At 48.2% G+C, this 26,514-nt stretch overlaps 1 protein-coding gene across 1 annotated transcript in view; it reads left to right on the forward strand.

Moving 5' to 3' along the window:
* The window catches only part of LOC142587622 (alpha-(1,3)-fucosyltransferase C-like), a 58,643-nt gene that overhangs the window by 867 nt on the left and 31,262 nt on the right, over positions 1–26,514 (forward strand). The gene's annotated exons all lie outside the window — the stretch shown is intronic.

The raw sequence follows: 26,514 nt of genomic DNA on the forward strand, positions 1-26,514 counted from the left end.
GTGATAATTTGTGAATTAAATGAGTAATAATTTAATATTGCACATTTAATGATGACCACCGCTGCGACGCACGTACGCATCATTAAATAAAGGTAACATATTTAAGCTACTCTATCTTTAGAAATATCTCGAAGGCTTTGCTTCTGTACAATTATCAGTCTACAAGTTTGCAAAAATATAGTTGTCAGTGACGTTTTGTACTAATAAGCTTCATACGGGAATTCAAAAAAATCTGTAATTGAAATAATAGAACAATAAATTGAAGTCGGGTAAAGCACAAGTTTTATAAAGGAGTTTCGTTTGCTGCTGCAATTGTTTTGGCAGCACAATTAGAAGATTGCGTGCTTCATATACAGATAACTTCGCGAGTATAAATATTTTCATTCTTGATTTGATTGACAATTAATTTTAGTGGCGCAAGCACCAAATTTTAATTCTTCGGTGCTAGCCGTGATCGTCCGTGGCTTTCCACTAGAGCGCTGCTCGAGCTTGATACCAAGGGCCCAGCCGGAGCCCGCGATACCAAGCCCGGGCCCGGCCCGGCCCAGGCATTCAGCACTAAGTTGAGCCTGGGCCCGCGTGTGCATGACCAGGCCCGCCCTGTAAGTAAAAAAAAAATTTTTTTTTACTTGCAGATTGTCCCATATGTGTCTGCCACACCTTCTCGGGGTCTGAGCACCGGCAATGTATAAACAATAAAAGACCGAAACCTTTGTTTCTCCTGTGGGAACATCAGTGATCTGGCCCATTGACTGTGCTGCTATTTTCCCGCTGGTGCGCATGCATTTACCTTGATCGCACGATTTGGTCTTATAAGGTCATTTAGCATGCAACATGTATACGTATATATATACAAACAGGCGAATTTACGAGCATACAGCTAAAATAAACCCACAAGTAGAAAGAGAAGCCCCTTGTGTTAGCGCTAAAATAACATAATGGTATCGAGCGTTGTAACAGTGCAATTACAAAAGTGGTAACAGGGAAGTGGTTTGAAGAGCGGTTTTTTGTGTAATTTATATTTCCGTACGCGGAAACGATGTTAGTTCTTGTGGAAAATAAAAACAATTAGATCTTCATTTCTTTTTCTATTTTCTTTGCTGTTTTCGTGCAAAGTGCTAGGAGCCAGCACTTTGCACGAGTCAGTTCAGCTTGGCACAGAATGCACAGGACCATGCAATGCATGATGGCGCGTGCTTGATGGCCCGACTTGGGTCCTTTAATGAGCGGGCCCAAGTCCGGCCCGGCCCGGCCTGGGCCCGTGCAGGGCTCTACTTTCCACTATTATCTTGGATGTAGAGTGCCAGGCGTAGATAATGAAATGACATAGTGATTTTTTTTCTCTTGTTGAAGACTGGCCTTTACAACGACAAATGAAAACCAAGAAATGCGAACCCCATTTTGCATGAATGGCACAGAGATAACTCGTTTCTTCTAAAAGTAGGCGCAATTCGCTCGACTCACGACGGTTCAGAAACTTGTTAGTCGCGATACTGTTGCAAGGCATTAATGTGCGTACGTAGTCCAACACTTTATTTCGAACAATGAAGGTGCATGCGTTATTTAACGTGTACGGACAAATCGGGAAATTCGTTTTGTTTTCTTCTTTTATTTTCCGTGGTTGCGCTATGTCGTGTTCGTGCCGATATCGTAACGATTTATTATCAGCAGCTCCTTTTATACCACGAGCCCTGACGCTGAAGGCACATGGTCTTCCATTTGCGTTGGTCACGGCTTGCTGATGACGCGTCATGTTGCGCCATTATCTTTATTATATCGATTCTATTTTTGTTGAACCATGCCCCTAGGAGCACCGCGCAGCGTGCTCCACTGTCTTCAACTTCACGGACACGGATAAAAAAAAAAAGAAATTCACTTAGCTGCTCGTATCCATGCAACAGCAATTCTGTTCGTTTGGTCCTATGCACGCGTAAGAGATGCTCGGTTTGCGAGTTGAAACACTGGTGATTAGAGGGAAGTTAAAGGGCGCACCTACTAATATTCTCGTTATATTTGACTCGAGCTATATAGTAGCCGAAGAATTTTTCCCAACTTGTGATGTTTGAAAACAACCCAAAAGGGAGAATTTTTTTTCCCTCAACAATTCTAGCGCCTTGAAATCACAGGCGCAAACAACGCATGCACTGCGCGTATGTGTCGCGAGGAACGCATCTCTTCGAGTCCATGCATTGCGCGTGGTTGGTTAATGTGCATAAATCAAGGGACTAAGTGTCGTAATTAGAGTGGGTAGCTTTCGCCGAAGTAAAATATTTGGTGCTCTTGCGAAACCTGCATGCTTCGTGCAACGTTAAGGACACGTGAGAGAGAGAGAGAGAGAGAGAGTAAAACATCTTTATTAATAATATTTGAATGGCGAGAGCAGTGTGGAAGGAACCCTCAGTCCAGGGTCCCTAAGATGATTCCGGCGGTGTTTCGAGCCCGTTGTATCACTGCTCGGAGGACCTCGGGAGGTCCGTCGCGGAGGGCATCGTCCCACAGCTCTTTGTTGCGTAGGGGGTAAAGGAGAGTTGGCAAGGGAGGAAAGAGGTTTGCAGTGCACTCAATCGTGACGTGGAAGATTGTGGGCGAGCTGCCACAGCCAGGGCAACGATCTGCATAACAGTGTGGGTAGAATTTATTGAGAGAGACAAGATTAGGAAAGGTTGCGGTTTGTAACTGGCGTAATGCCACTGCTTCCTCCCGCGAGAAGGACGGCGGTGGTGCGGCGCGGGTGCGACGAATGCGTGTATAATGACGGAGTATGTCTTTATAACGGAGCAAGGGATCCCCCCACTTTGAACTAGTCGCCTCACCACGCCGAGTCGCCCGGAGGGAAATTTCTCGGGCAACCGCATGTGCGCGTTCGTTACCCGGCAGCGAGGTATGACCAGGGGTCCAGAGTAAGTGGATGCGGGGAGGTGTGGTTAGTGTATTTTGCGGGATCTGTTTGAGAATTTGGTGCGCCGCTCTCGGGAGGCCATGTCCTGATAGGAACACCTGCATGCCTGTTGCGAGTCCGTCAATATCTACACTTCCTCAGGAACACGGATGGCGTATCGAATTACAAGAGCAACACCGAGAATTTCTCCGTAAGCGGCATTTGTTCCGCGCATTGCAGCAGAGTCTCTCAGGGATTCGGTGCCATCCAAAACTACCGAGGTATATCCCTCTGGAGTGCGTGATGTGTCCGTGTATAAGGTGTGTGTTTCCGGGATGTTTGCAAGCATGGGGCCAATGTATCGTACACGGGCTTTGCGCCGCCCTTTGTCATGCTCGGCGTGCATATTACGTGGCAATGGATTAATACTTAGTGCTTGGCATACCGCTGACGACAAGATCGTTGGACGGGTTTCAGACTCAAGGGGTGGGACAGAGTATCCTAGTCGTGTGAGAAGATAGCGGCCAGTAGGAGTGAGTAGGAGGCGCTGGCGATGGCTGACCCAATGTGCCTCTGGCAGCTCGCCTAGTGTGTTATGTGTCCCTAAGTTAAGGAGACGGTGTGTGGAAGTATAGTTCGGGAGGCCATGGGCCAGCTTCGTCGCTTTGCGAATCATTGCGTCTATGCGAAGTTGTTGCGCTTGGGTAAACCTCTGAAATGGGAGATGGTATGTAAGGCGGCTGATCACGCATGCCTCCACCAAGCGCAGCAGGTCCTCTTCTCGAAGGCCCGAGCGCCTGTTGGAGACCCTCCGGATCATGGCCAGAATTTGCTCAATCTGTCTGGATAGAAGGGAAACAGTGTAGTTTGACCTGCCATTCGCTTGGATGTGTAGGCCGAGGATACGAGCACGATTAACCTGTGGTATCGGTGTGCCATCCACGTGCACAGTGATAGGGGGAGTAGAGGAACGGCTCCGGGGGCTAATGATTATGAGCTCCGACTTTCCCGGAGCACATCTTAAGCCGCATTTTCTCGCATACTCGGAAACTGTATCGACTGCTTGCTGCAGTCGGTCCTGGATGGCTCCGTCGGAACCCCGTGTCGACCAGATAGTAATGTCGTCCGCATAAATAGCGTGGGCGACATCAGGGATCTGGTCGAGTAGTCGGGGGAGCCCTGCGAGCGCGATATTGAATAAAGTAGGGGAAAGAACTGAGCCCTGGGGTGTCCCACGTCCTACAAGGCGAATCGTACCGGATCGATGCGGTCCCATTCCTACGGTGGCTGTGCGATCTCGAAGAAATGCGCGGATATAGTTGTACATACGAATTGAAGAGCCTATTCGGCTTCATATTTTTTGTCATTCAGCTAACTTTAATGCCTCTCATCACTTAGTCAGATCATGGTGCAGTGTATAGCGAAGGCCGCGCGCTGGAATCATCGCGTTCCCTCGTTGCCTGCTCTGCATACATTGTGAAGTAGCGCAACTCAACACAGATGGACATCTTTTCGTTGTTACTTCACTGTTTTAGTGTACTGCGCTGCTTTATGATGACTTGTTTGTCAAACTTAACACTAGCGTTACTTGTGAAAGAAGATACTATGTATTAAGCATGAAATACTTTTAGCTTCCGTTGTCGGCTACATTCAAGAGACCTCGAGCTGAAATCCAGATCCGTTATCCGGGCACTCAAGACGAGAACGCAGCGAGAACGAAACTAGAACATCGCTGCGAAAACAAAGCGTGATCACCCGGGTAACCAGTCAAAACTTAAAGGGGCCCTGAATCACCCCTCGGGATTGATGAAATAATATAGTTCGCGGGTAGCATACGCGGCTGTGAACATCTCAGCGAAGTTTTGTTGTCGTGCGCTGTGCATGCAGCTCGCAAGCGGATCGCGAAGTCGCCTTCATCTCAAACGCTCGCTTTTCAATGGAAAACCCTGTCCTCACTGTCTTCTGCATGCTTTATTAACGCGATAGCGTTAACGGCCCCGTGTCGCAGAAAACACGGTGTCGACGTCTCGCGTTCAGCGTCGGACGTCGTTTCGGCATAATGATTTCCGAACCAGCCATACCCAGGCCGTTCATGTGGCGCAAGTGAGCTACTGAACTAATTGAATGTCTCAAGCTAATCGTAAAGTACTACTTACACACAACCTACAGACATGATATCGTCAGATTGTTATTTGACCATACGAGAAAACAATTCTGTTACGCTAAAACTCAGATACCCCTATTCCAGCATTTCTACCATTCATAGACCAGCCACGGCGTCCGCCATTTGCGCGCGCCGGCGCGTGAGTATCTCGGGGGCCACCGAGCTGCGCGCCCAGTTCCTTGCAATACTTCCAAATGGCGCTCGCCTCCGCCGCATCGCGGCCCACGCAAGAGACCGCGTTTCTACCACAAAGCCCGCCTTCGTGCATAGCGTTCGCGGCCAGCGTTTCCCAGTGAACATTACAGTTATACACGCTCCAGTTGCCGGGAAGCGTGAAAAGCAATCAGGGATCCTTGAAGGCTATCGCGTTCCACTCTTAAAGGCCAAGCTTAAGCGTCATCCGTCTTTTTTTCGTCATCGGACGATTTATGTGGTCATTCCATTAGGACTCAACCTGTGGTCGGTTACATGGCGTAGATACCGCGGCCGCCACGAGGTGCCGCCATGAGTGCAGTGGCTAAGCGCACGCGGCTCGCTGAGGACAACCGTAATTTGCTTATGTTTAGCCCGTCGTAGGCACTAAAGGCGGAAGTCGTCGCATCTACGCTAACATCCAAAATAAAATTTGAACGGTGCGCCACGGTGACATTTAGAAGGCACAGCGTTGTAGGCACGCCCTACTGCGCCGTAGCCTTCGCAGTGCAAGGCATTGAAGTAGGAACGGGAGCACAGCAGATGCCGTGTTTGATTGCCAATAACTCCGCTTCTGCTGAACGATGCAAGTACTTTGTGCGGCAAAATATTTCTGAAATAGCCTATTTACACTTCGAATTCCTTTCTCCATGCACTTTGATAAAAAGTGGTTCAGGGCCCCTTTAAAAGAATGTGGTCTCTGGCCCCCGACTATTTCTGCAGGACCACATTACATACGCTAGTTACTGCCCAAACAAGTTTAACAAAAAAATATTGATTCCGAGTTCTGCCTAATGTGCGTTCACAATGTCATTCAAGCTGTAACTTCTAGTACGCTGAAGTTTTATTTGCCATTTTCAATAAACTACGTTCAAAAGGTAGATACAGGGCACCATACTATTCTTTGTCATCTTTTGGCGCTGAGATAGAGTTGCCTGTGCTCTTTTGAGCGCCAGCGGTCCGTGAGCTCCGCGGCGCGGGTTTTGCGCCTCCTCGAGAGATGATGCCACGCTGCGTGACCAGGGCGGCAGCGTCCGCCACGCCGCGGAGGGTTGTTCGGCCGAGACGAGACTTGCAACGCGGTTCAGTTCAACACAGGTTCATTTCGGCTCAGTAAGCTTTCAGGCATGCGTCGCGTCGTGACCGTATACGCTTCTGCATCGTTCTTCATTTCAATGAGGTCGCCGTCACATATGCTTATCCAGAGCAATGCAGCTAAATGAAAGGAGAGCTGGGAAACGTTTTCTGGAAACCAATTGCTTAGCGAGTTATATGCCAAAGCAGAAGACTGCTCGACTGTGCCGACAACGCCAGGATTACGCGGCCGTTCACGCAGGTGACAATACCACCACGGACCTCTGTCATCTACCTAAGACCGCACATTTGCAGCCGACCACTTCGACACGACAAGAAGTAGCGACAGACGCTGAGCGCGCTGCACTATTGGAAGAAAAGCGGTTGAAGGAGGCTGCACCACAAAGAGAAAAAGGTGTCATATGGACGCAATTGTTTCCTCTGACTGCCTGTGACAGGAAACAATTGTGTCCAGAGAGAGAGAGAGAGAGAGAGAGAGAGAGAGAGAGAGAAGGGAAGACGGAAAGGTAGGGAGGTTAACCAGACTGAGTCCAGTTTGCTACCTTACACGTGGGGAGGGGAATGGGGAGTGAAAGAGAGAGAGAGAACTTAGGTGTAGGATGTCTATAGTCGGGCACTCAAGTTGTGTCCCTCAGGTAGCGAAAAAGTGCTCGAACTGCTTTCTGGGCTAATGAAATGTGAGGCCAGGCTCCCAAGATCTTCGCTTCCGTAAATGGCCTGTCATCCAGTCTATTTAAGGCACACTGGAGAGTCTCACGTTGATTATCGAAGCGAGAACAGTGGCACAGAAGGTGACTGATGGTCTCTTCACAATTGCACTTAGCGCACATTAGTGAATCCGCCATTCCAATACGATAGCCGTAGGAGTTGGTGAATGCTACTCCTACCCACAGCCGACACAGCAGTGTTGCGTCACGTCGTGGAAGGTTCGCTGGTAATTTAAGTTTCAGTGATGGGTCGAGGCTGTATAAACGACACTTAGAGTTCTGTAGTGTATGCCAGCAACCTAACGTGATGGTACGAGCGAGACTGCGAAGCTCTCTTGCAGCGTCGACTCTGGATAAAGGTATAAGGAGTGTCGGTGAGCCAGCCTGGGCACGTCGGGCAGCGTCATCGGCGAGGTGATTAGCAACGATGCCACAATGTCCCGGCAGCCACTGAAATATGATATCATGTCCTCGTTCAGAAGCGCAATGACAGGTTTCGTGGATTTGTGACACCAGCTGTTCATAATTGCCACGTCATAAACTTCGGAAGCAGGGCTGCTTTCGAGTCACAAAATATTGCCCATTTGTTGGGCGGTTCTTTTTCAATGTATTAGACAGCAGCGCGAAGAGCGGCCAGTTCGGAACCTGTAGATGTCGTTACGTGTGAAGTCTTAAACTTGATGACGACCGATTGAGATGGTAGAACAACGGCGCCCGTAGAATTTTCCGAGACGGAACCATCCGTGTAAACATGAATTCGGTTAGCGTATGAACAATGCAGAAGTTCCAATGTGATCTGCTTGAGAACCGCGGTGGTCAGGCTAGCTTTCTTCACTATTCCTGGAACAGCAAGGTACCCAGGAGGCTTCTTCAAGCACCACATAGGGGATGGCGTTCTTGTTGCGGGTGAGCGCCTCAAAGACAAAGAGTGCCGGTTAGCCGCAATTGATCTGGAGAACGCTGCCTTGGGTCTTTTCTCAGGCAAGCGAGCTAGATGGTGGTCAGGGACTCTGGATATGTGGCGAACATGCACCCGGAGTGCGTCGATATCTATATAGGTACTTATTGGGTGGTCTCTCGCGGTGGCAATTGTTGCCACGGTTGAAGCATTTCCAGGTAGCCCCAGACATGTTCGAAGGGCTTGGCCTTGAGTGCTCTGTAGGACATGGATGTTAGTTTTGTTAGCATTGGACAGCACTGGTGTGCTGTATCGCAAGTATCCTAGGAAGAGCGTCCTGTATAGTTGAAGCATAGATGCCACGGATGTGCCCCACGTTTTACCGGCAAGAAACCTTAGTATATGGGAGATAGAAGTAAGCCTCTTCTTCAAGTATGAGGTGTGGGGGCTCCATGAAAGGTCTCTGTCTATAATAACGCCTAGGAATCGGCGAGTTTTTGTGTAGGAAATTGGTTGGTGATCAACAGAAATGGGATACCAGGTCATGGGCTTGTGAGTAAAAGCGACTAAGGCGCACTTCTCGGTCGAAATGCTGAGGCCTTGCGCACGCAGGTACGATCATCACTGCTTTTTGGAGCCGTGCACGCACCTGGAGACGTGTAACTGCCGAGGCCCATATGCATATGTCGTCAGCATATATGGAAAGGTTTACTGTATGTGGTAGAACGTCGGCAAGTTCAAGGATTGCAAGGTTGAACAAAGTGGGGCTAAGAACTCCACCCTGAGGGACGCCACGGCAAGTGTAATGGTCAGCAGTTCGGCCATCTGCACTGTGCACAAAGGAGGATCTTTTGAATAGGTAGCTCCGAATCCACTGAAACATGCGTCCACCAATTCCATTATTTTCCAGGGCACCAAGGATGGCTTCATGCGTTACATTATCATAGGCGCTTTTCACGTCGAGGAATAGTGCAACCGATATACGCTTGTGGTGTTTTTCTTGTTGTACAGACGTGACTAGGTCGATGACGTTGTCAATAGACGAACGGCCTCTTCTAAAACCAGCCATGGCCTCGGGGTATACGTTGTGGCGCTCCAGATACCATTCTAGGCGCGTGAGAATCATTCTTTCCATGACCTTCCCAACACAGCTGGACAGCGCAATGGGTCGGTAGGACGCTAGGTCAAGTGGCGACTTTCCAGGCTTCAGGAGTGGTATCAAGCGGCTGGACTTCCACCGCTCAGGAACGAGGCCATCATTCCATGACTGGTTATAACATTCCAGAAGTCTGCTTCGGCGATCTTCACCTAGGTTGCATAAAGCAGCGTAGGTGATGCCGTCTGGTCCTGGCGACGATGAGCGCCTGCATGTGGCCAGAGCAGCGTCCAATTCCTCAAGTGAGAAGGACACATTCAATTCTGGGAAGCGTGTCGCAGGAACCTCACCCAGAATTTCGCTATTGATGGTGACCACACTGCCCGCAATCTTCACACAGAAATCTTCGGCTATATCGACCTGTGAGCGGCCCTGATAGAGGGCTAGGGCTGAGAATGGGTGTCGTTGCTGTGGAGACGAGCCAAGGTCGCGCACCGTCCTCCATATGGACCAGTGCACAGTATGGTGTGGTGCGGTGATGTGCCGTTGCGCAACATGCACTTCACCCATTTTAAGATTATGGCTAGTATTATCTCCAACCAATGTGCTTTGCTGGCAGTCATTTCTTGCTCACATCTACTCTCCATTACAGGAGATCCAGCATTTTGGACCTTGAAGTACGAATCACAGCTTACTCTCACAGAGCTCGCGAGACTCCAGCGGAAGCTCTAGAAAAGATAAAAAAGATGGCCTGGCTTACCTTACAGCTCATTTACCACTTTACTGCATTACCATTCGTAAAATGACTCCCATCTTTATTTCAGTAAGTATTTAAACAAACAAACTGCACAATATTGACCAGAACTTTTTTACTACACCGCGAGAATAAGTCCCAGGTGCTTGACCACGTATCGTTAAGCAGCCCACCAGGGTTCCTTTCCTTTCGTTTTTTTTCTCCTCTCGCTATCAGCCGCCACTATATCCATGGTTCATGTTCCTATGGGTGGGCAGCGCAACCCGGACGAAGGACGAGAGGAAGTACACAACACGAGCGCAGACTAACAACTGGTTTATTATTTCAAGCAACGGACTATAATATACAGAAAATGTAAACACGTGTAAAATGACGTTTACAAGGGTGTTAGCCTATCTTGCCATTAAAAAAATCAGCTTCTTTATCCTGTAGAGTGATAGAAGGCTGGCTGACGCATGCGCCTGAGTTCACATGCTTGAAGTAGGCCTCTACAATCTCGCGGTTAGTTTGATGCATATTTTTATACAGTATTTCCGTTTGTTCGAACATGGGTTTGCATGAGCAAACTCTACAATGCGCGGCCAGATTCGAACCTATTTCATTCCTGATCGCACCTTGGTGCTCCCTAAGGCGGATGTTAAGGCAGCGTCCCGTCTGCCCAAAGTACATTTTGCCGCGCGAAAGTGGGATGACGTAGACCACTCCCACCGAGCATGCCACAAGCTGCCCCGAGTGTTTGACGCGGCATGTAGCTTTGGACGCCTGTTTAGGTCTATTGACAAGATTGCAAATCTTGTTTAAGGAGTTCTTTGCTGAAAAGATTACTTGAACACCATATTTCATGGCTGTCTTTTTTAACCCATGCCCCATCTGATGTACATAAGGGATGACTGCGTACTTTTTAACTTTTTCGATCTGTCTTTGGGGTGCAACCCCTTTCTTTATTTTCTTCACTAGCCCTTCACATATTGACACAATAATGGATTTAGGAAAACCGGCCTTCTCTAGACGATTGAGTTGTTGCGAAAGGCTCAGATTGGCGAGGTGGTGGCATGACTTTCTAAGTGCGGAACCCAAACACGTCATAGCAATTCCTCTTTTCACAAGTTTTGAGTGTGCCGAGGCGTAGTTTAGAATTGGTTTGCTAGTCCTGGGGTTATAATGGTTATTAGAAATCAGCTGATCAAGTCAATCAAAGATTGCATTATGGAAAACGACGAGTTAAAGTTTAGAAATGATAGTGGCATCCCGGTTGAGTCTTTTCTCGAACTCTTGGTTTTCTATTTAAATTCCACGTTCGTTATCTGGGATGATCAAATAATGATTCAGAAGCGGGGGGTCTGCATCGGCTCTCAGGTCGCACCCATTCTTAGCGAGATCTTTCTCGGCACTGTTGACCGGGCACTAGAGAGCGTCTTGGCAGGAACTTTGATCAAGTGCTTCAGGTTCGTTGACGACTACCTGGTAGTTATCCGCTCCCAAAACAGTTCCAAAATTATTGGAGATATTCTCGCCGCTTTTGATAAAGAAGGAATGGGTCTCAGGTTTACTCATGAACTACCCAGTAATAATGAAATTCAATTTTTGGATTTGCAGTTAAGATTAACAGCGCAACATATTTGTTGGCATTATAACCCCAGGACTAGCAAACCAATTCTAAACTACGCCTCGGCACACTCAAAACTTGTGAAAAGAGGAATTGCTATGACGTGTTTGGGTTCCGCACTTGGAAAGTCATGCCACCACCTCGCCAATCTGAGCCTTTCGAAACAACTCAATCGTCTAGAGAAGGCCGGTTTTCCTAAACCCATTATTGTGTCAATATGTGAAGGGCTAGTGAAGAAAATAAAGAAAGGGGATGCACCCCAAAGACAGATCGAAAAAGTTAAAAAGTACGCAGTCATCCCTTATGTACATCAGATGGGGGGGGGCATGGGTTAAAAAAGACAGCCATGAAATATGGTGTTCAAGTAATCTTTTCAGCAAAGAACTCCTTAAACAAGATTTGCAATCTTGTCAATAGACCTAAACAGGCGTCCAAAGCTACATGCCGCGTCAAACACTCGGGGCAGCCTGTGGCATGCTCGGTGGGAGTGGCCTACGTCATCCCTCTTTCGTGCGGCAAAATGTACTTTGGGCAGACGGGACGCTGCCTTAACATCCGCCTTAGGGAGCACCAAGGTGCGATGAGGAATGAAACAGGTTCGAATCTGGCCGCACATTGTAGAGTTTGCTCATGCAAACCCATGTTCGAACAAACGGAAATACTGTATAAAAATATGCATCAAACTAACCGCGAGATTGTAGAGGCCTACTTTATGCATGTGAACTCAGGCGCATGCGTCAGCCAGCCTTCTATCACTCTACAGGATAAAGAAGCTGATTTTTTTAATGGCAAGATAGGCTAACACCCTTGTAAACGTCATTTTACACGTGTTTACATTTTCTGTATATTATAGTCCGTTGCTTGAAATAATAAACCAGTTGTTAGTCTGCGCTCGTGTTGTGTACTTCCTCTCGTCCTTCGTCCGGGTTGCGCTGCCCACCCATAGGAACATGTTCAATCACCAACTCGCCCAGCTTGCCGTCTTAATCCATGGTTCCACGGTAGATAATTGTCGGCCTTGGTTGCACATATTATTTCAGGCATTGAAATCTGCAACGAGCACCTCACGTTTCCGCTATGAAAGCACTTTAAAAAAGAACTACATGGCGAATCACGCGTTAATTTATGCCTTTAACACAACTTGCAAAAAATTATTTTCGAGAAGTACATATAATATTTGCACGTGCATGGAATGACGAATTAAACTGCCGCATGGTCAACTTGCCGATACTAAAAGAAAACAAAACAAATCCGAGGTCACCTAAGAACTCCTTATGAGTTGTGAATGCGAAAGAATTAATGCCCATTTGAACGCCGCTGAGCGGTCCTTCGAGTTATGAACTTCTCGCGGGCGAGCGAGCATGTTGAGATGCTTGGCCAACGCCTCCTGGATGGCACAAGGCCGGTGCACTTTAGACTGCGACGTCATGCTACCTTGCCCGACTGCCATAGAATCTAATGGGGACACTCCAGAGTAAGCCGCAGTGATTTTGACGTCACCGTTTCGTCAGCCCAGGCTCGGCAATGGAAATTTCATTCCAAGTAGCATGACGTCATAAAGCAGATCGCAGAGGTCGGCTATGTGCGATGTGCTGGTTTAGCCCAGTGGGTAAGACACTTGACTTCGACGCCTGAGGTTGTATGTTCGATACTGACTACCGCCAGAGATCTCCGTTTCGAATTTATACTGTCTTTTTATACATTGGTTTCTTTATACCGATTATGGAGGCGCAGTCAGAAGGCAGGCGAGAGCTTGCGCGGATAACGCATGCTTGCGAGAGCGAGGGTGACGTGGCGTCGCGGCGACCCCCTCTCCCCTCACGCAACACTTGGCGCGCTATTGCCACAGCTTCGCGCTCAAATGCGCTATTTGACGCTTTTGCATAAATAAATATCGCCATGTTGGCCACGCGGCAGTTTTATTGGCGATCACTTGTAGGAGTTAACGCACAGGCTTTTTTGTTTTTGCGTTTTTTTGTTCTTGGACCAATACGGTTTTTTGTATAAAAAAGACTCTGATTGTAGCGAACGCAGCACAAGGGGACGCGGACATACTCTGTCGCGAATAACATGAAATTCAGGTGACCAACAAAATTTCGTTGCTCAACTTTTTTATTAGAACCTTGGGGCAGCTGTTTATCTTGAAAATTTGGAGGCAGTCACATTTTATTACACCCCGAAAATCACACCTAATTCTATATATTAATTGTATAATTCTAGATAGCTACATAAGGAGCAGATTAATGTTTTGGCTCTTGAACTCGTCTGAGATATTTAGAGGAGCCGCGACACATCGTATAGGCTATATTTCGGACGGCTGTTAAATGGAGCAACAGGTGAAAAAAAAAAAGTTGGCGTAGTAAGCATGCTTATTTCTCAAAAGTCGAACTTGAGGAGCACGAAGCTCACTTATAAGGAACATCTCTGGGTAGTAGGCAATCACTTGTTGAGCAGCAGTAATTGCAGACCAGAAAACCAAGTATTGGTGCATTGTCTGCACGAAGATATTAATCCTTTCAGTGTCACTGACGTACCCGTATGTTTACGCATTTTTGTCCCGCCATGTCTTTGACGTCAGATAGTGATGTGAGGACCATACCAGAATAGCATGTGCCGTTGTGTGTGTCATTTTCCTCCTTTTGCATAACCAGAAATAAACCGTTGTATTCGTTTTATAATAACCGAGGGGAAAAACAACGACTATGCAAGTGCGCCACCTCTGAAAAAAACCAACACTAGGAAGGAAGCGTTAAACAGATCGAAGAAATGGTGCAAATTGCATTTCTAGGACATACGAATACCGTGATTGACGACATGGATGGATGAGTGGACTCTAACGAGAAACACGTACCTGCTTGATATTATTGACTAACATAATCTGGTGATTGTCAGTATGGAGCCTATATGTGACCAAAAAATCATATATGATGCCGGGAACAGGCAGTCTTCTACAGATGCCGCTCTAATGTTCAAAGAGATATGCAATAAATTGGGTAAAATAATAGATTTATACACAACTAGAAGCTTACATTGAATGACCATAAACGTACCGGAACAAACTGATCGTTAAGAACAAGCGGAAGCACGGGGATAACGCACCGCACTAAATTTATGCTACCAATAAATAGCAAAAACGGCGGCAAGCATTGAAGAGGAGATTAGAACGACGCCAAAGGGTAGCGTTAACGGTGAAATTGGATGCATCCTGGTGACAAAAATGCATTAGAGAAGCAAGATTTCCGGCAAAGAGGAAAGAAGAAAATCGCGCACCTGGTGTTATAATAAAATCAAGAACGCAGTAGAAGCGCTGCAAGTCGTCCAGAGAACACAGGGAAGCAATAAAAAGCAAGGATGTCACAAGAAGAAATAGAAAAAAAATGGGAGAGACATCAACACAGAGAATTGGAAATCGGTATAAAGTCAGGACCGTAAATACTCGGTGGCTCTCAGAAATGTGAGAGCGATACATGACAGAGAAGGAGAGAGTTTTATTTTACAACCGGCTGCTTGTCCGAGCCATTGTCGCTGGTAACGCGTTGTCATGTGGTGCTTCAGAGTAAATTCCCCGGATGTGTAGCCAACAGTCAACCGGGCACTTAATCTGGTTAACTTCTCTGCCTTTCTCTGCCTTCTCTGTCTTGGATCTGAGGGCTTCACGACGCATAAAAAAGAAAGTCCAGCGTCGCATGGATAAATTGGAAGATAAGCGCTGGAAAACTTTCTGTCAGTCGCTTGATCCCCGAAAATCACTCTCGCACATATGGAGAACGGTTAGGGGTCTTTGCTCATCTCCGCATCAAAGGAAGCCCTTCGCTGCTCATCACGTATGTTGCCCTATGCTACCTTGGATATGACGCACGTGTTGAGCTGCTCAACTACTACAATGAGTCTTGGCAGAACGGCGCCGTTCCTAAACAATGGAAATCGAGCCGCTTGATCCCCATTCTGAAACCTGAAAAGTCACCGCTTGAGATCTCATCATATCGTCCGATCGCGTTTTCGAGCTGCGTCGGCAAAGTGATGGAAAGAATGATTCTTGCTCGCTTGGAATGGTACCTAGAACGATTCAACATCTATCCGGGCGCCATGACAGGCTTTCGTCGAGGTCGCACGTCCATTGACAACGTCATTGACATCGTAACATGGGTCCAAAATCAAAAAAAGCCTCAAGCGCCTATCTGCGGCACTTTTTCTAGATATAAAAGGAGCATACGACAACGTCGCCCATGAGGCCATACTGAACTCACTTGAGGATGTTGGAGTTGGTGGCCGGATATATAAATGGATTCGGGACTATTTGACTGAGAGGCGTTTTTTCTTACAGTCCGAAGACGGCAAACTTGAGACCATTACATCTGCCGTGGTGTGCCGCAGGGTGGAGTGTTGAGCCCTATTTTGTTCAACCTCGTCCTGGTAGGACTAGCGGATTACCTACCGCAGACAGTTCATGTCTCAATATACGCCGACGACATTCGCATCTGGGCCTCTGCGGTGACTCGCTCTCAGCTAAGAGCCAGGCTTCAGCGGGCGGTAACCATGACGGCGTCTTATCTCCGAGAACAAGGGCTCAGTGTGTCTACTTAAGAGTGCGCATTACTTGGTTTTACGTGCAAACAAATGTCATTGTATCATGTTACCATCAATGGCCAAGCTGTATCCTATGTTAAGACGTCATCATTAGGGCGTCATCATTGACCGCAACCTCTCGTGGAGCCCTCACTGCGTCTATCTGAAGAAGAAGCTAGTCGCCGTTGCTCACGTCTTCAAATTTCTCTGCGGGAAAAACTGGGGTACACCAATACATTCTATGTTGCAGCTGTACTGTCTTTTGTTTCTCGGACCCCTACGTTACAGCCTACCAGTGTTGTTAAATGCATGCAAGACGAACTTTCGCGCCTTGGAGAGCGTACAAGGTCAAGCCCTACGCACGTGTTTAGGGCTGCCTCGGTGCACCTCAACAGCAGCAACAATCGCCATCGCGGGAGAGAATATAATCCGCACACATGTAGCTGTCGACTCTCTCAGAGCGCACATTCGCCATCTGTCAAAAATCCCCGACCATCATTTGGCCTCCCTAGCAGCCGAGAGACCTCAAGCGAACTTTTCACGAGTGATTAGCGCTCATCTAGAGTGCATACCGGCATATTTTACACCGGCGGCGAAGCCTTCCTCTCCCCTGTGGTGCCTGCGACAGCCTCAAGTGAATTTTGCTATTCCTAAAATGACAAAAAAGTCCAATAATCCAGCGCCGACTCTGAAGCAACTTACGCTCCTATTACTGCACCAGACGTATCATGACCACATTGATACATATACCGATGGTTCGACCTCACCTACCAGCTCCAACTGCCGCATTCGTCGTTCCAGCCAAGAACGTTAGTTAAATTCAAATTGTCGCACACGACTACATCTACATAGGCAGAACTTGCAGCTCTCCATGCCGCTATGATGCACATCACCGAAGAGCCAACAGAGAAATGGGTCGTATTTTGTGACTCTAAGGCAGCCCTTCACAGCATCAAGTCTGCATTACGTCACAGAACTTACGAGCAGATGACATGTGACATCAGGGAAGTGCATCACCATGCTCTGGAAAGAGGACACCACATTATATTTCAATGGATTTCTGCTCACTCTGGCATCGTCGGCAACAACCTAGCTGACAAGGCTGCCCGGTGTGCTCACGAAGATACGAAGACGCGTCCAACACCTTTGGCGAGGTCGGACGCTGCCAGAGAACTTCGCCTCCTTGCATGCAAGAAGTCGCAAGATCTCTGGATTTCAAGTGCCTTCAATTGCAGATTACGTAAACTGGACCCCACGCTACGGTTACAACTGCCATCTAGCCTTTCCCGCGGCGAAACAATCTTGTTGTGTCGCTTGTGGCTGGGAGTGGCGTTCACGAACGCATGCTCCTACCGTATGGGAATGGCCGAGAGCCCGATGTGCGACTACTGTGGGTGCGAGGAGACCATCGAGCACCTATTGTGTAGCTGCCCTCGCTACGATGTCCAACGACTCTCTCTGCGGGCAACTTTACTCCAGCTGGACTCGAGACCGTTCACCGAGTCAAAGATACTCGGACCGGGGCCACACCCGTCACTGGCTCGAAACGCGATTCGTGCACTAGTGCAGTACTTGAAGTGCACCGGCTTAAGAGACCGTTTATAGTGTCCTTGTGTACGATGTCCCTCCCACACGTACTCAGTGCCTACTCTCTCCCTTTCTTCCTTTTTCTATTCCCCTTTCCCCCACCCCCAGTGTAGGGTAGCAAACCGGATGCTGTTCTGGTTGACCTCCCTGCCTTTCCTATCCTTGTTTTCTCTCTATCTCTCTCTGCCTTTCACCTCTTGTTTTTCCTCCCTCCCTCCTTCCATGGATGTGCTGCATGAGGAACCGTCGGCGACGAAATAATTCTGGAAACACGACAAGTGTATCGAGAGAAACAACGAAGTTCTTCACTATTTTATAAAAGATGCAGACAGAAATATGTTGAAGAGGCAAGGCGCACTAAATTACATTTACAGGAAACGCAGCCGATTTCTTCAAAAGCGGTAACCGAACGATCCGTGAAAGGGCGAATGAAAGAAACGAAACAAAGACACAAAAGCAATCAAAGCGGAAGGATCTCAGCTGGAAAGCTTGAAAGCACCGCAAGGGAGTGGATGGAATATCCATCAGACTAACCAAGAAGCTAGGACGAAATATGCCAGTGAAGCACTTGTTAAATTTGTTAGAACTGTCATACAAGACAATAATATCGCAGAAACTAGACGGCAGGGTAGAATGAAGTTAATCTACAAGAGTAATAGAGATAAAACAAAGATTGAATCTTACAGACCCATTACAACATCATCTGTAGCATACGAGTTAACGATTTAATGGCACTAATGTTAATTTTTAAACATGGACAGACGAGACGAAATATTGGAAATATTGTAGAAATGTTTTCAATGCGCCTGACAAATAGATTACTTGTAATCTGTTTGCAATTACAGAGTCTATAGCCATTGCCAAGGAAAAAAATGTGTAGCCTTCCTAGACACTACCGGTGCGTACGAAAGCGTAAATAGATTTTGTGAAGCACGCTTAGAGATGAAAGTATCGGGGAAGGCTCTTTAGAGTGACTTAAGTTAATATACTGGAACAATACAGTTAAGCCAACATAAACGTGTTAGTATGGTGGTGGAACGGCGTCTTCCTAGTTTAGAGTGCGAGGATGAAATTGTTTTGCTAGCCGACAGTCAGAGAGATATTCAACTTCTTTAAAAAATGAGTGAGGACTCGAGATGAAGGCGAAGCTCTGGAATTTAAATTCCCGCTAGAGAAATCACACTTCATGCTGTTTATCGATATGGCTGGTCAGCTGGTCCATAATAGGAAATAAGGAAATTATATCATAAGGAAATTATATACCAAGGGTATGTGAGTACAAAAATCTAGAAGTATGTGGCTCGAAGAATGAAGCAGATATATAGAAAAACAGGAACAAGTAACCAAACCGAAAGGCAAGAGTAAAGCAGTCATAACAAAGCAGACGTCGCTATGGGCCTACAATAGGTATGTCGTATAGTATGAGTTATATGGAATGGGATAATTGTTTCAGAGCGCAGGCTCTTAGGCGCCCGTTCCTGCGCGAGCATCGGCGTCGTCCCTCGGCGTACTTACCCCGTAACCGAGCGAACGAACACAGTGAAGGATGAAAGTGGACGCGAAGTGCAGCGGGAGATGAAAGACGGCGATAGCGAAGAGAGCGCGAGGAGGAAAGCGGACAAGGAGAGTATGGCGAAAGCGTGAGAGAAAAAGCGTAGTGCCGCGCAAGACGGGCTGTGCGGCTACGATGGCTACGATATGGTGCCAGAGTAGCACCCATCGTCTGTATGGAAACAAAACGTTGCATGAGCGGAGGTCTGTGTCCGGCTGCTGCTGCTGTGAATTGTGCCCACGCGTCACCCACGCGCTGCCTCTCTTGATCTCCCGATTAGCGAGGCTGTAGCGCCGCGCTTCGCTACGTTTGCAACGCGCCGCACGAAACAGATTGTCCGCGCCAGTCAACATATATCGCAAAATGAAAACAGGTACAGCGCGGCGCTCAAATTTCGCATTAGGGAGTATAGTAATTGTCATGGCTGGTCACCCGTTCGCCGTCGGCGCGAAGTCGTCGACGGGGTACACAAGCCGGTTGGTCGTTCCGTACTCAAGCGAACACAGCGAAGGAGTCAGAGTCGGGAGAAAAAAAGAAAAAAGATCGACTGACAACGACACACATTAGACGAAACACAAAAAACACAAGAACACTAACACACATGCACTTAATCTAGATCAATGATGAAGACAAAAGAAATACAACGAACAGTTAACAGTGGATACAGAACTGAACACTACACAAAACACACTTAACGGTGGTCAACTAAACAGAGTTCAATGGAAAACAAATGGTGGCATACACAATGCCGGGCAGCTGCAGAAAGCACATAAAGCGTGGAGTCGAAGACAGAGCTTTCCCGAAGAACGTTGGCAAGTGGATCTCGTCGCGGTGGATGCGATTGCTGGGCTGGGTTTCCCGGGAGTTTAGGTAGGGCTGACGTCTTCCCTCGAGCAGGTTGAGCTAACTTGAGGAGAACTTTATTCTATGTGACAACCCATGTATGTAAGGCAACCACCACGCGTTTTTTCAATTTCTTTTCTGTGTTTTTTTTTTTGCCTTTTCCTTTTGGCTCTGATTTCGGGCAACAGATTTGCACCATTATACTTTTCGGGTACCCACTGTTTCTTAAGCGGCTTACTTCCAAATCAATGCTCTCCCCCACAGCATGGCGGCATGATTTTCAACTGCTTGACTGGTGCAAGCCTTGGCGATGCCTCTTACTTTATGATTTTAGAAGGGCAAGAGTCATACATCAGGATTTTTTTCTCTCCTCTAGTTTTGTAGCACCAGCATATGTGGGAGCCGCTGAGCTTAATGTTTATGTCAAGGTACTGCAATCGACCTTCGGTAGGAGTCTCGTACGGGAATTCTAGGCCTTCATGCGCTTTCTTGAACATGCTGATGACAGTGTCAACGCTAACTGGTTCGCTTTGGTTTTCTTTCATGCACACCAAATAATCGTCAACATATTTAAAACAGGTAGTTATGTTAGTTTCTTGGTTAGTTCTGGAGCACAAATACATGTGCCAGCTTCTGACAGCACCTAGCAACTTGGCTGCACACTGCAAACAATGCAAATGCTCTCCGCTACTAGAAAGCACCACAGTCATTGGCACATCAAAAACAAAAACGGAGCGAGAAATACGGGAACCATTGCGATAGCTAAAAAAAAAAAGTACCGACGATTACGTTACTTCCTAATGCGAAATTTGAGCGCAGCAAATAAGCTGTTTCACCTTTTCGATAGATTGAGGCAAAGAAATCGAGCAACACATGTATGCGCTATCACAGAATTTTTTTTTTATTTTTCACACGTATTCCTTTAACAAAGACTCCACTAACAGTTCTTGACAGTCATGAAGGAAGCTTTGTGGTCGGAGAAATAGACTGATATATGTTCGACTTGGTACACCAATGCTTGATTCTCAAAGACGAGATCTATACAAGTGCCTCGCGAGGTTGTCACAGCCGTGGGACGCGTTACGAGCGAGAGGAACGGGATGTTCTCCCGCATAAGTGTTAGGAAATTGCTGTTTGTCTTTATGTCAAGCCGCCACCGATCTGGCTCTCTGATTGCCACAGCACAGGGCGAACGGCAGCGGCAATTTCGGCTCGGGCGGTGCACATATACAGATCCGCCGCCACCGATCTGGCTCTCTGATTGCCACCGCACAGGGGTTGCATTGGAGGAGGAGCGAAGAAAGGAATTAAGTTCGAGCCGGCGCTTTGACAACCGGAGACTCGCAGGAAGAGGGGGGAGGGGGGCGGCGTGTACACCCAGCGGCAAACGATGGGGGCAGAAGCGCGCGCAGCAAGCGGACAAGACGATAAAGGGAGGAGGGAAGAGATAGCAGCGACTGACTGATGCCGCTGACGCCGATAGTGAGTCAACCCCAGCTGCGGAGTTGGTTTCAGGGACAACGCCGCCGATGCCGACACAAACAATATGATACCCTCGCTTCCGCAGCGCTAAGAACCAGGTCTAGCCGTGGGAAGGTGGTCACGTATTCGTCGACGTGCCGGGGCCTACGTGAAATAACCGGCGCGTCGGCAACTGAAGAGCACCCTATCCGCCACACAAGAACAGGGGGGGGGGGGCCCTTTCCTCCTCTTTCTGCATGGCGGCGACGGTGTTCTATGCAGTCACGTTATCTTGACTCTCTAGCGGCGTCAGCGGCATCCAGCGGTATCAGTCGGTCGCTGCTAGCGCTGGGGGGATGAAAGGGGAGCGGAGCTGGTTACGAGGCCGACGACAACGCCGACGACGACGCGAAACCCAGGAACGGACGCCAAAGAGCAGCGCGCTAAAAGAGATGTGCGTAAGCACTCCGTCCATCGCGCTTATCGAAGCTGAGGTCGAGTTCGCCATAGCGAACGGGTGCAAGTGAACGATGTATGCCTGGCCCAAAGTATGATCACAAGTCGTCACCTTGTCATACCTTTTTTATTCCCCCCTCTGCGCCATATCTCCTTGTATATAAGCGCGTTCTTTAAAAGTATTAAACAGCTGGTAGTTTGCGCTACGTATGTCCGCGTCCTGTCCTTCACTTTCGTCAGTGTAACACTAAGCGCAATATAATCATGAACGTCCACCAACTAGCCCCCTTCATTACTTTACTAAAAGAGGAAGCAGCTACGGAACTAAATAGAATAGCAAAAAAAACACATTTTAGTGCTCTGCATGCCAAAACCACGATATGAGTATGAGGCGCACCGTAGTGGGAGACTCGAATAATCTTGGGAAAGGCCTTACACGTTGCTATCTGCGCGCTCATGAGTAACAGCGTCGCGCAGTGGAATTTTGTTGATCGGGTTGTCGTTTGTGTATTCCTTGGTTGTTCACTTGTGCTAATCGTTTTTTTTTTCAGTCCACTGTCCAGTTGTCTGTCTTGCCCTGTCTAGTTTGCGCGCTCCGCTTTTAGCTATGAACATGTACCAACCAGCCCAAGATGTTTTACTTTGTGAGCCAGCAGGTCTTCGCGAATATAATATACTGCATCCATGAGACACTGGAAAGGAACACTGCTGTATTTTAAATAACAAGTTATTAGGGAGGGCTTAATTGATTCGAATGTGATGTGGTTATGGGGCGATCACACTTATCGAGGCCACATGACATGAAGAGTCACATTTCCTATCACACTTGCGAAGAGGCCGGTATTTACATTCAGCATTCCTTCACAGGAAGCGGTAGAAGCGCCACGCTGCAACAGACACAAGATCCGCTGCGTCATTTCGAGATAAGGGTATGAAAATCGGCTCGGAGAAGCCATCTATAGCTGAAGCAGCTTGACCAGCTGCCACGTTTCCGGCTGCGCCCCAGCAGCTGGGCAATCGCGCAGTGCAAAACTGTGTGCGGCATATTATTATGGGTAGTTGACGTCGCTAGTTGGTGTTGCGCGCACTGTGACTTTTTAAAAATTGCAGTGCCGCCTACGAGTCAGGGAGATCTCCCATGCATACCTGGACGTTGTAAAAGGTGAGCGAAAGCTTCTTGCAGAGCGGCTAACCCCGTAGCAATTGCCGAGATCTTGTGACCAAACGTCGCTGAGATTATGATCTTCCTCGATGAATCGACCAATCTTCGTGGATCAATGATTATTTATTTTACATAAGGGAACCTTCAGGAAGAACTTGAGTTTGGCCTAGTTGGTGTTTACTGCACGTCATATTGACCCCTAATAAAGACGAGGATAGGGGAAGACAGAACGACGACACGGGCGGTAACCTGTTTGCCACGTTCCTAACAATTATAGCTCAGAAGCTTCGTTTTAGCAAAGAAGGACGGCACTTACATGCGCTCTTTTCAACACACTGGAATTATGCGAATTCGCCCAGCGATGTTGAAGCATTTACCTCCACTTTCCTTTTTGGGCGAAGTCAATTCTCTAGTTGCTCAGCGAAATTTCAGGCAGACTTGCACCTTGCCTCCCTTTGAAGAGTGCAGGTGTACGCATTTCCCTGGCAAGCGCGAATTTATGAGACAGACGACCAACGAAATGGGCCGAGTGGCGCTAGAAAATAAAATGTAATACTACACCCTTAGTTGCGCTGAAAAACATAGCAGTGAAATGTTTAAGCGTACAATCACGTCTGACGCGAAAGCCGTGGCGTCACGAGTAATGGCTAGTTTTTCTTTTTTTTCGAGTATGCGAGCAACGCGTGTCGTCCCAAATAGGCTGTCGTCCCAAATAGGTCAGGTTTCCGCCATCAGCTCACTTGTTTTCGGTGTTCGAACTGCTCTGAAATGCTGACGACCCAGATGAGTCGACGGGCCTTCTGCTCCAGCCTCGATCACTTGCGGCCCATTTCCCTCACATCCTGCGTTGGCAAGGTGATGGAGCACGCGTTCCTCTCCCGCATCAACCACCACCTCGAGGACACTGGAGCCTACCCACCCACTATGGTGGGCTTCCGGTCACACCTCTCCACTCAAGACGTCATGCTCCAGCTCTACCACCAGATTATCAATGACCCAACTAGTGGCAACCGGGCCATCCTCGGCCTAGATCTGGAAAAGGCATTTGACAATGTAGCACATGCAGCAATCCTGAGCCACATAAACAAGCTCAACTTGCGTGAGCGAAGCTACAACTACGTCAGAGACCTCCTGTCGCGCCGCACAGTCACCCTCGCGGTCGGCAGCATGACATCCGACGAACATACACTAGGAAGCACCGGCACTTCTCAAAGATCGGTCATATCCCTGCTCCTTTTCAACCTCGTCATGCTGGGTCTCCCGGCCTACCTCGACGAGATCGATGGCCTCCATCACGCCTTGTATGCAGATGACATCACCCTGTGGGTCAACAAGGGCAGTGACGGTCAGATAGAATGCACCTTACAAGCAGCGGTCTCTGCAGTCGAAACCTACCTCCAAGACACAGGTCTCCTACTATCTCCACTGAAATCGGACCTGCTCGTCTACCGCCCTCGCCGCCGGCCCAAGCCTACAGCCGAATCGCGCCAATGTGACGACATAATCCCCTATACGCAAGACGGCTCCTGCATTCCCCGAGTCCCGAAGATACGCATCCTAGGCATGCATATAACAGCCAACGGGTCAAACATAGAAGCTATTCGCAAAATCGAAGGCAAGGTTACAGCGGCTACCCGCCTGATCAAACGCATTACAAACAAGCACACGGGCATGGAGGAGGACAGTGTCATGCGCCTCATACACTCTTTCGCAATCAGTGACATCACTTATGTGGCTGCCTTCCACAACTGGAATGTCACTGAAAGGGAGAAAATCAACACCCTTATACGCAAGACTTACAAGATTGCCCTTGGCCTACCGGAGTCCACAAGCACTGCTCGTCTGCTACAGCTGGAGGTATTGGCCTCGAGCTCCACCACTGGAAAAGCTGGCGCCACCGTCGGCGTGACGTGCTAGGAGGGATCACGTGGACATAGCGGCCGCGTTGGCTGCTTCGGGAGCGCCGAAGCGAGCTGAAAACGAGTTTAAATTCCCTCGTACGCTGCGGTCCTCATTTAGTGGCGAAATTTTCCCGCTTCGAGTGTCTCCTTTACAACGCTTGAAAGCACTTCAATAGGTAAGTGGCTGCCTTTGAAGGCGCGCAACATGGTAGGCTACTGCTCAGTGCCGCAGGGTCGAACGCACGTAACGGAGGCCGGTGTCAGCCTTATTCACACGTAGCCGCAGGACAAGAAGCTGCGTGAAGTGTGGCTCGCGAAACATAAAACCGGCAAACAGTCATCGGCTACAACTCAGGTAAGCAGCAAGCACAGACGGGAGGAAGATTTCTGCTACGGCGCCCGGTCTGCAATGTTCTGAAAACGCGCACTGAGACGCTCGCCAAAGTCCGCTGCCCAACTAATGTCATAACGGTTTGGTCTATGAACTTGTCGATGCTATAGATACTGGCAAGTTGAGTGGAGTGAAAAGGCAGCGGTAAGAAGCACATTAAAAAAAAGCATGGCATATGGTCATGTATGTGTTGTGAATTAATGCATGCACTGGATTACAAAAAAGGAGCAGCGAGAAATTGCAGGCTGAGAACACCGATAAACATACAGTGCGACGCAACTCGAGAAATAATATTGAAATGTCCAAGAATTTAGAAGAAAAAAAAAAGACTGAATCGTCGCGACGGCACACAGTCCCCGTAGGCGTCGAAGTCTCTACAATGAAGTTATTTTTGAACAGCTCTGATAGCACCCACGCAACAATGGTTGCTTGTATACTGTCAAATGCTCATATTCTGCGGCCTAAAGTTCATGGCACGGTGCGAAAACGCGCGCGCGGAGAAAGCGAAACAGTGCGCGGACAAGCATCCAGACGCGTCGGTCGCTGGGAATCTACGCGATCACTGCATTGAGGCTTCGTTCTATTACGCTCCATTTAGTTATACAAACACTATAAGAACATATTTCACATAGCTTGCTCTCAGCGTTTAGCTACCTTTCACGCAAGAAGCCGGTTCGGGAGACTCCATCGCGGCGACCGCGCACAGTGGCGTTCACTGTACGTATTCGGTAAAGAGATAGCGTCTCTAAACGATTGTGTGCTTTCAGTTTGCCCAAGATTATTATTTAGACAGTAAAAAACTTCTCTCGTTTCGAAAGTACTTACAGAAATGTCCGGGAGAGCTCGCGCGTGGTGTTTTCAGTGAGCGCTGAAAGCAAAACCTATGAGGAGCGCGCCGCGTGATCCCTCATACTACGACAGCGAGGCGCTTCCGCTAGATGGCGACTCCGTAACTCCTCGCCGCCAATACAACACGCTTGAGGAAATCGTGGATGCGCAAAGAACCTCTCAACTCGAACGCATGTCTCTGACAGCCACGGGCCGGTACATCCTGCAGAAACTCGGCTTCAACTACCACGTCCAACACGGTCAGAATCAGGTCATTCCACCCGACCTCAGCGACACGCTGATTGTCGCCCCTATACCTCGAAACATGCACCCCGAATTTAATCGGGGCCGACGCCAGGCCCGTGCCAAGACACTGC

The sequence above is a fragment of the Dermacentor variabilis genome, chromosome 1, assembly GCF_050947875.1.
Source record: "Dermacentor variabilis isolate Ectoservices chromosome 1, ASM5094787v1, whole genome shotgun sequence".
Lineage (NCBI taxonomy): Eukaryota > Metazoa > Arthropoda > Arachnida > Ixodida > Ixodidae > Dermacentor > Dermacentor variabilis.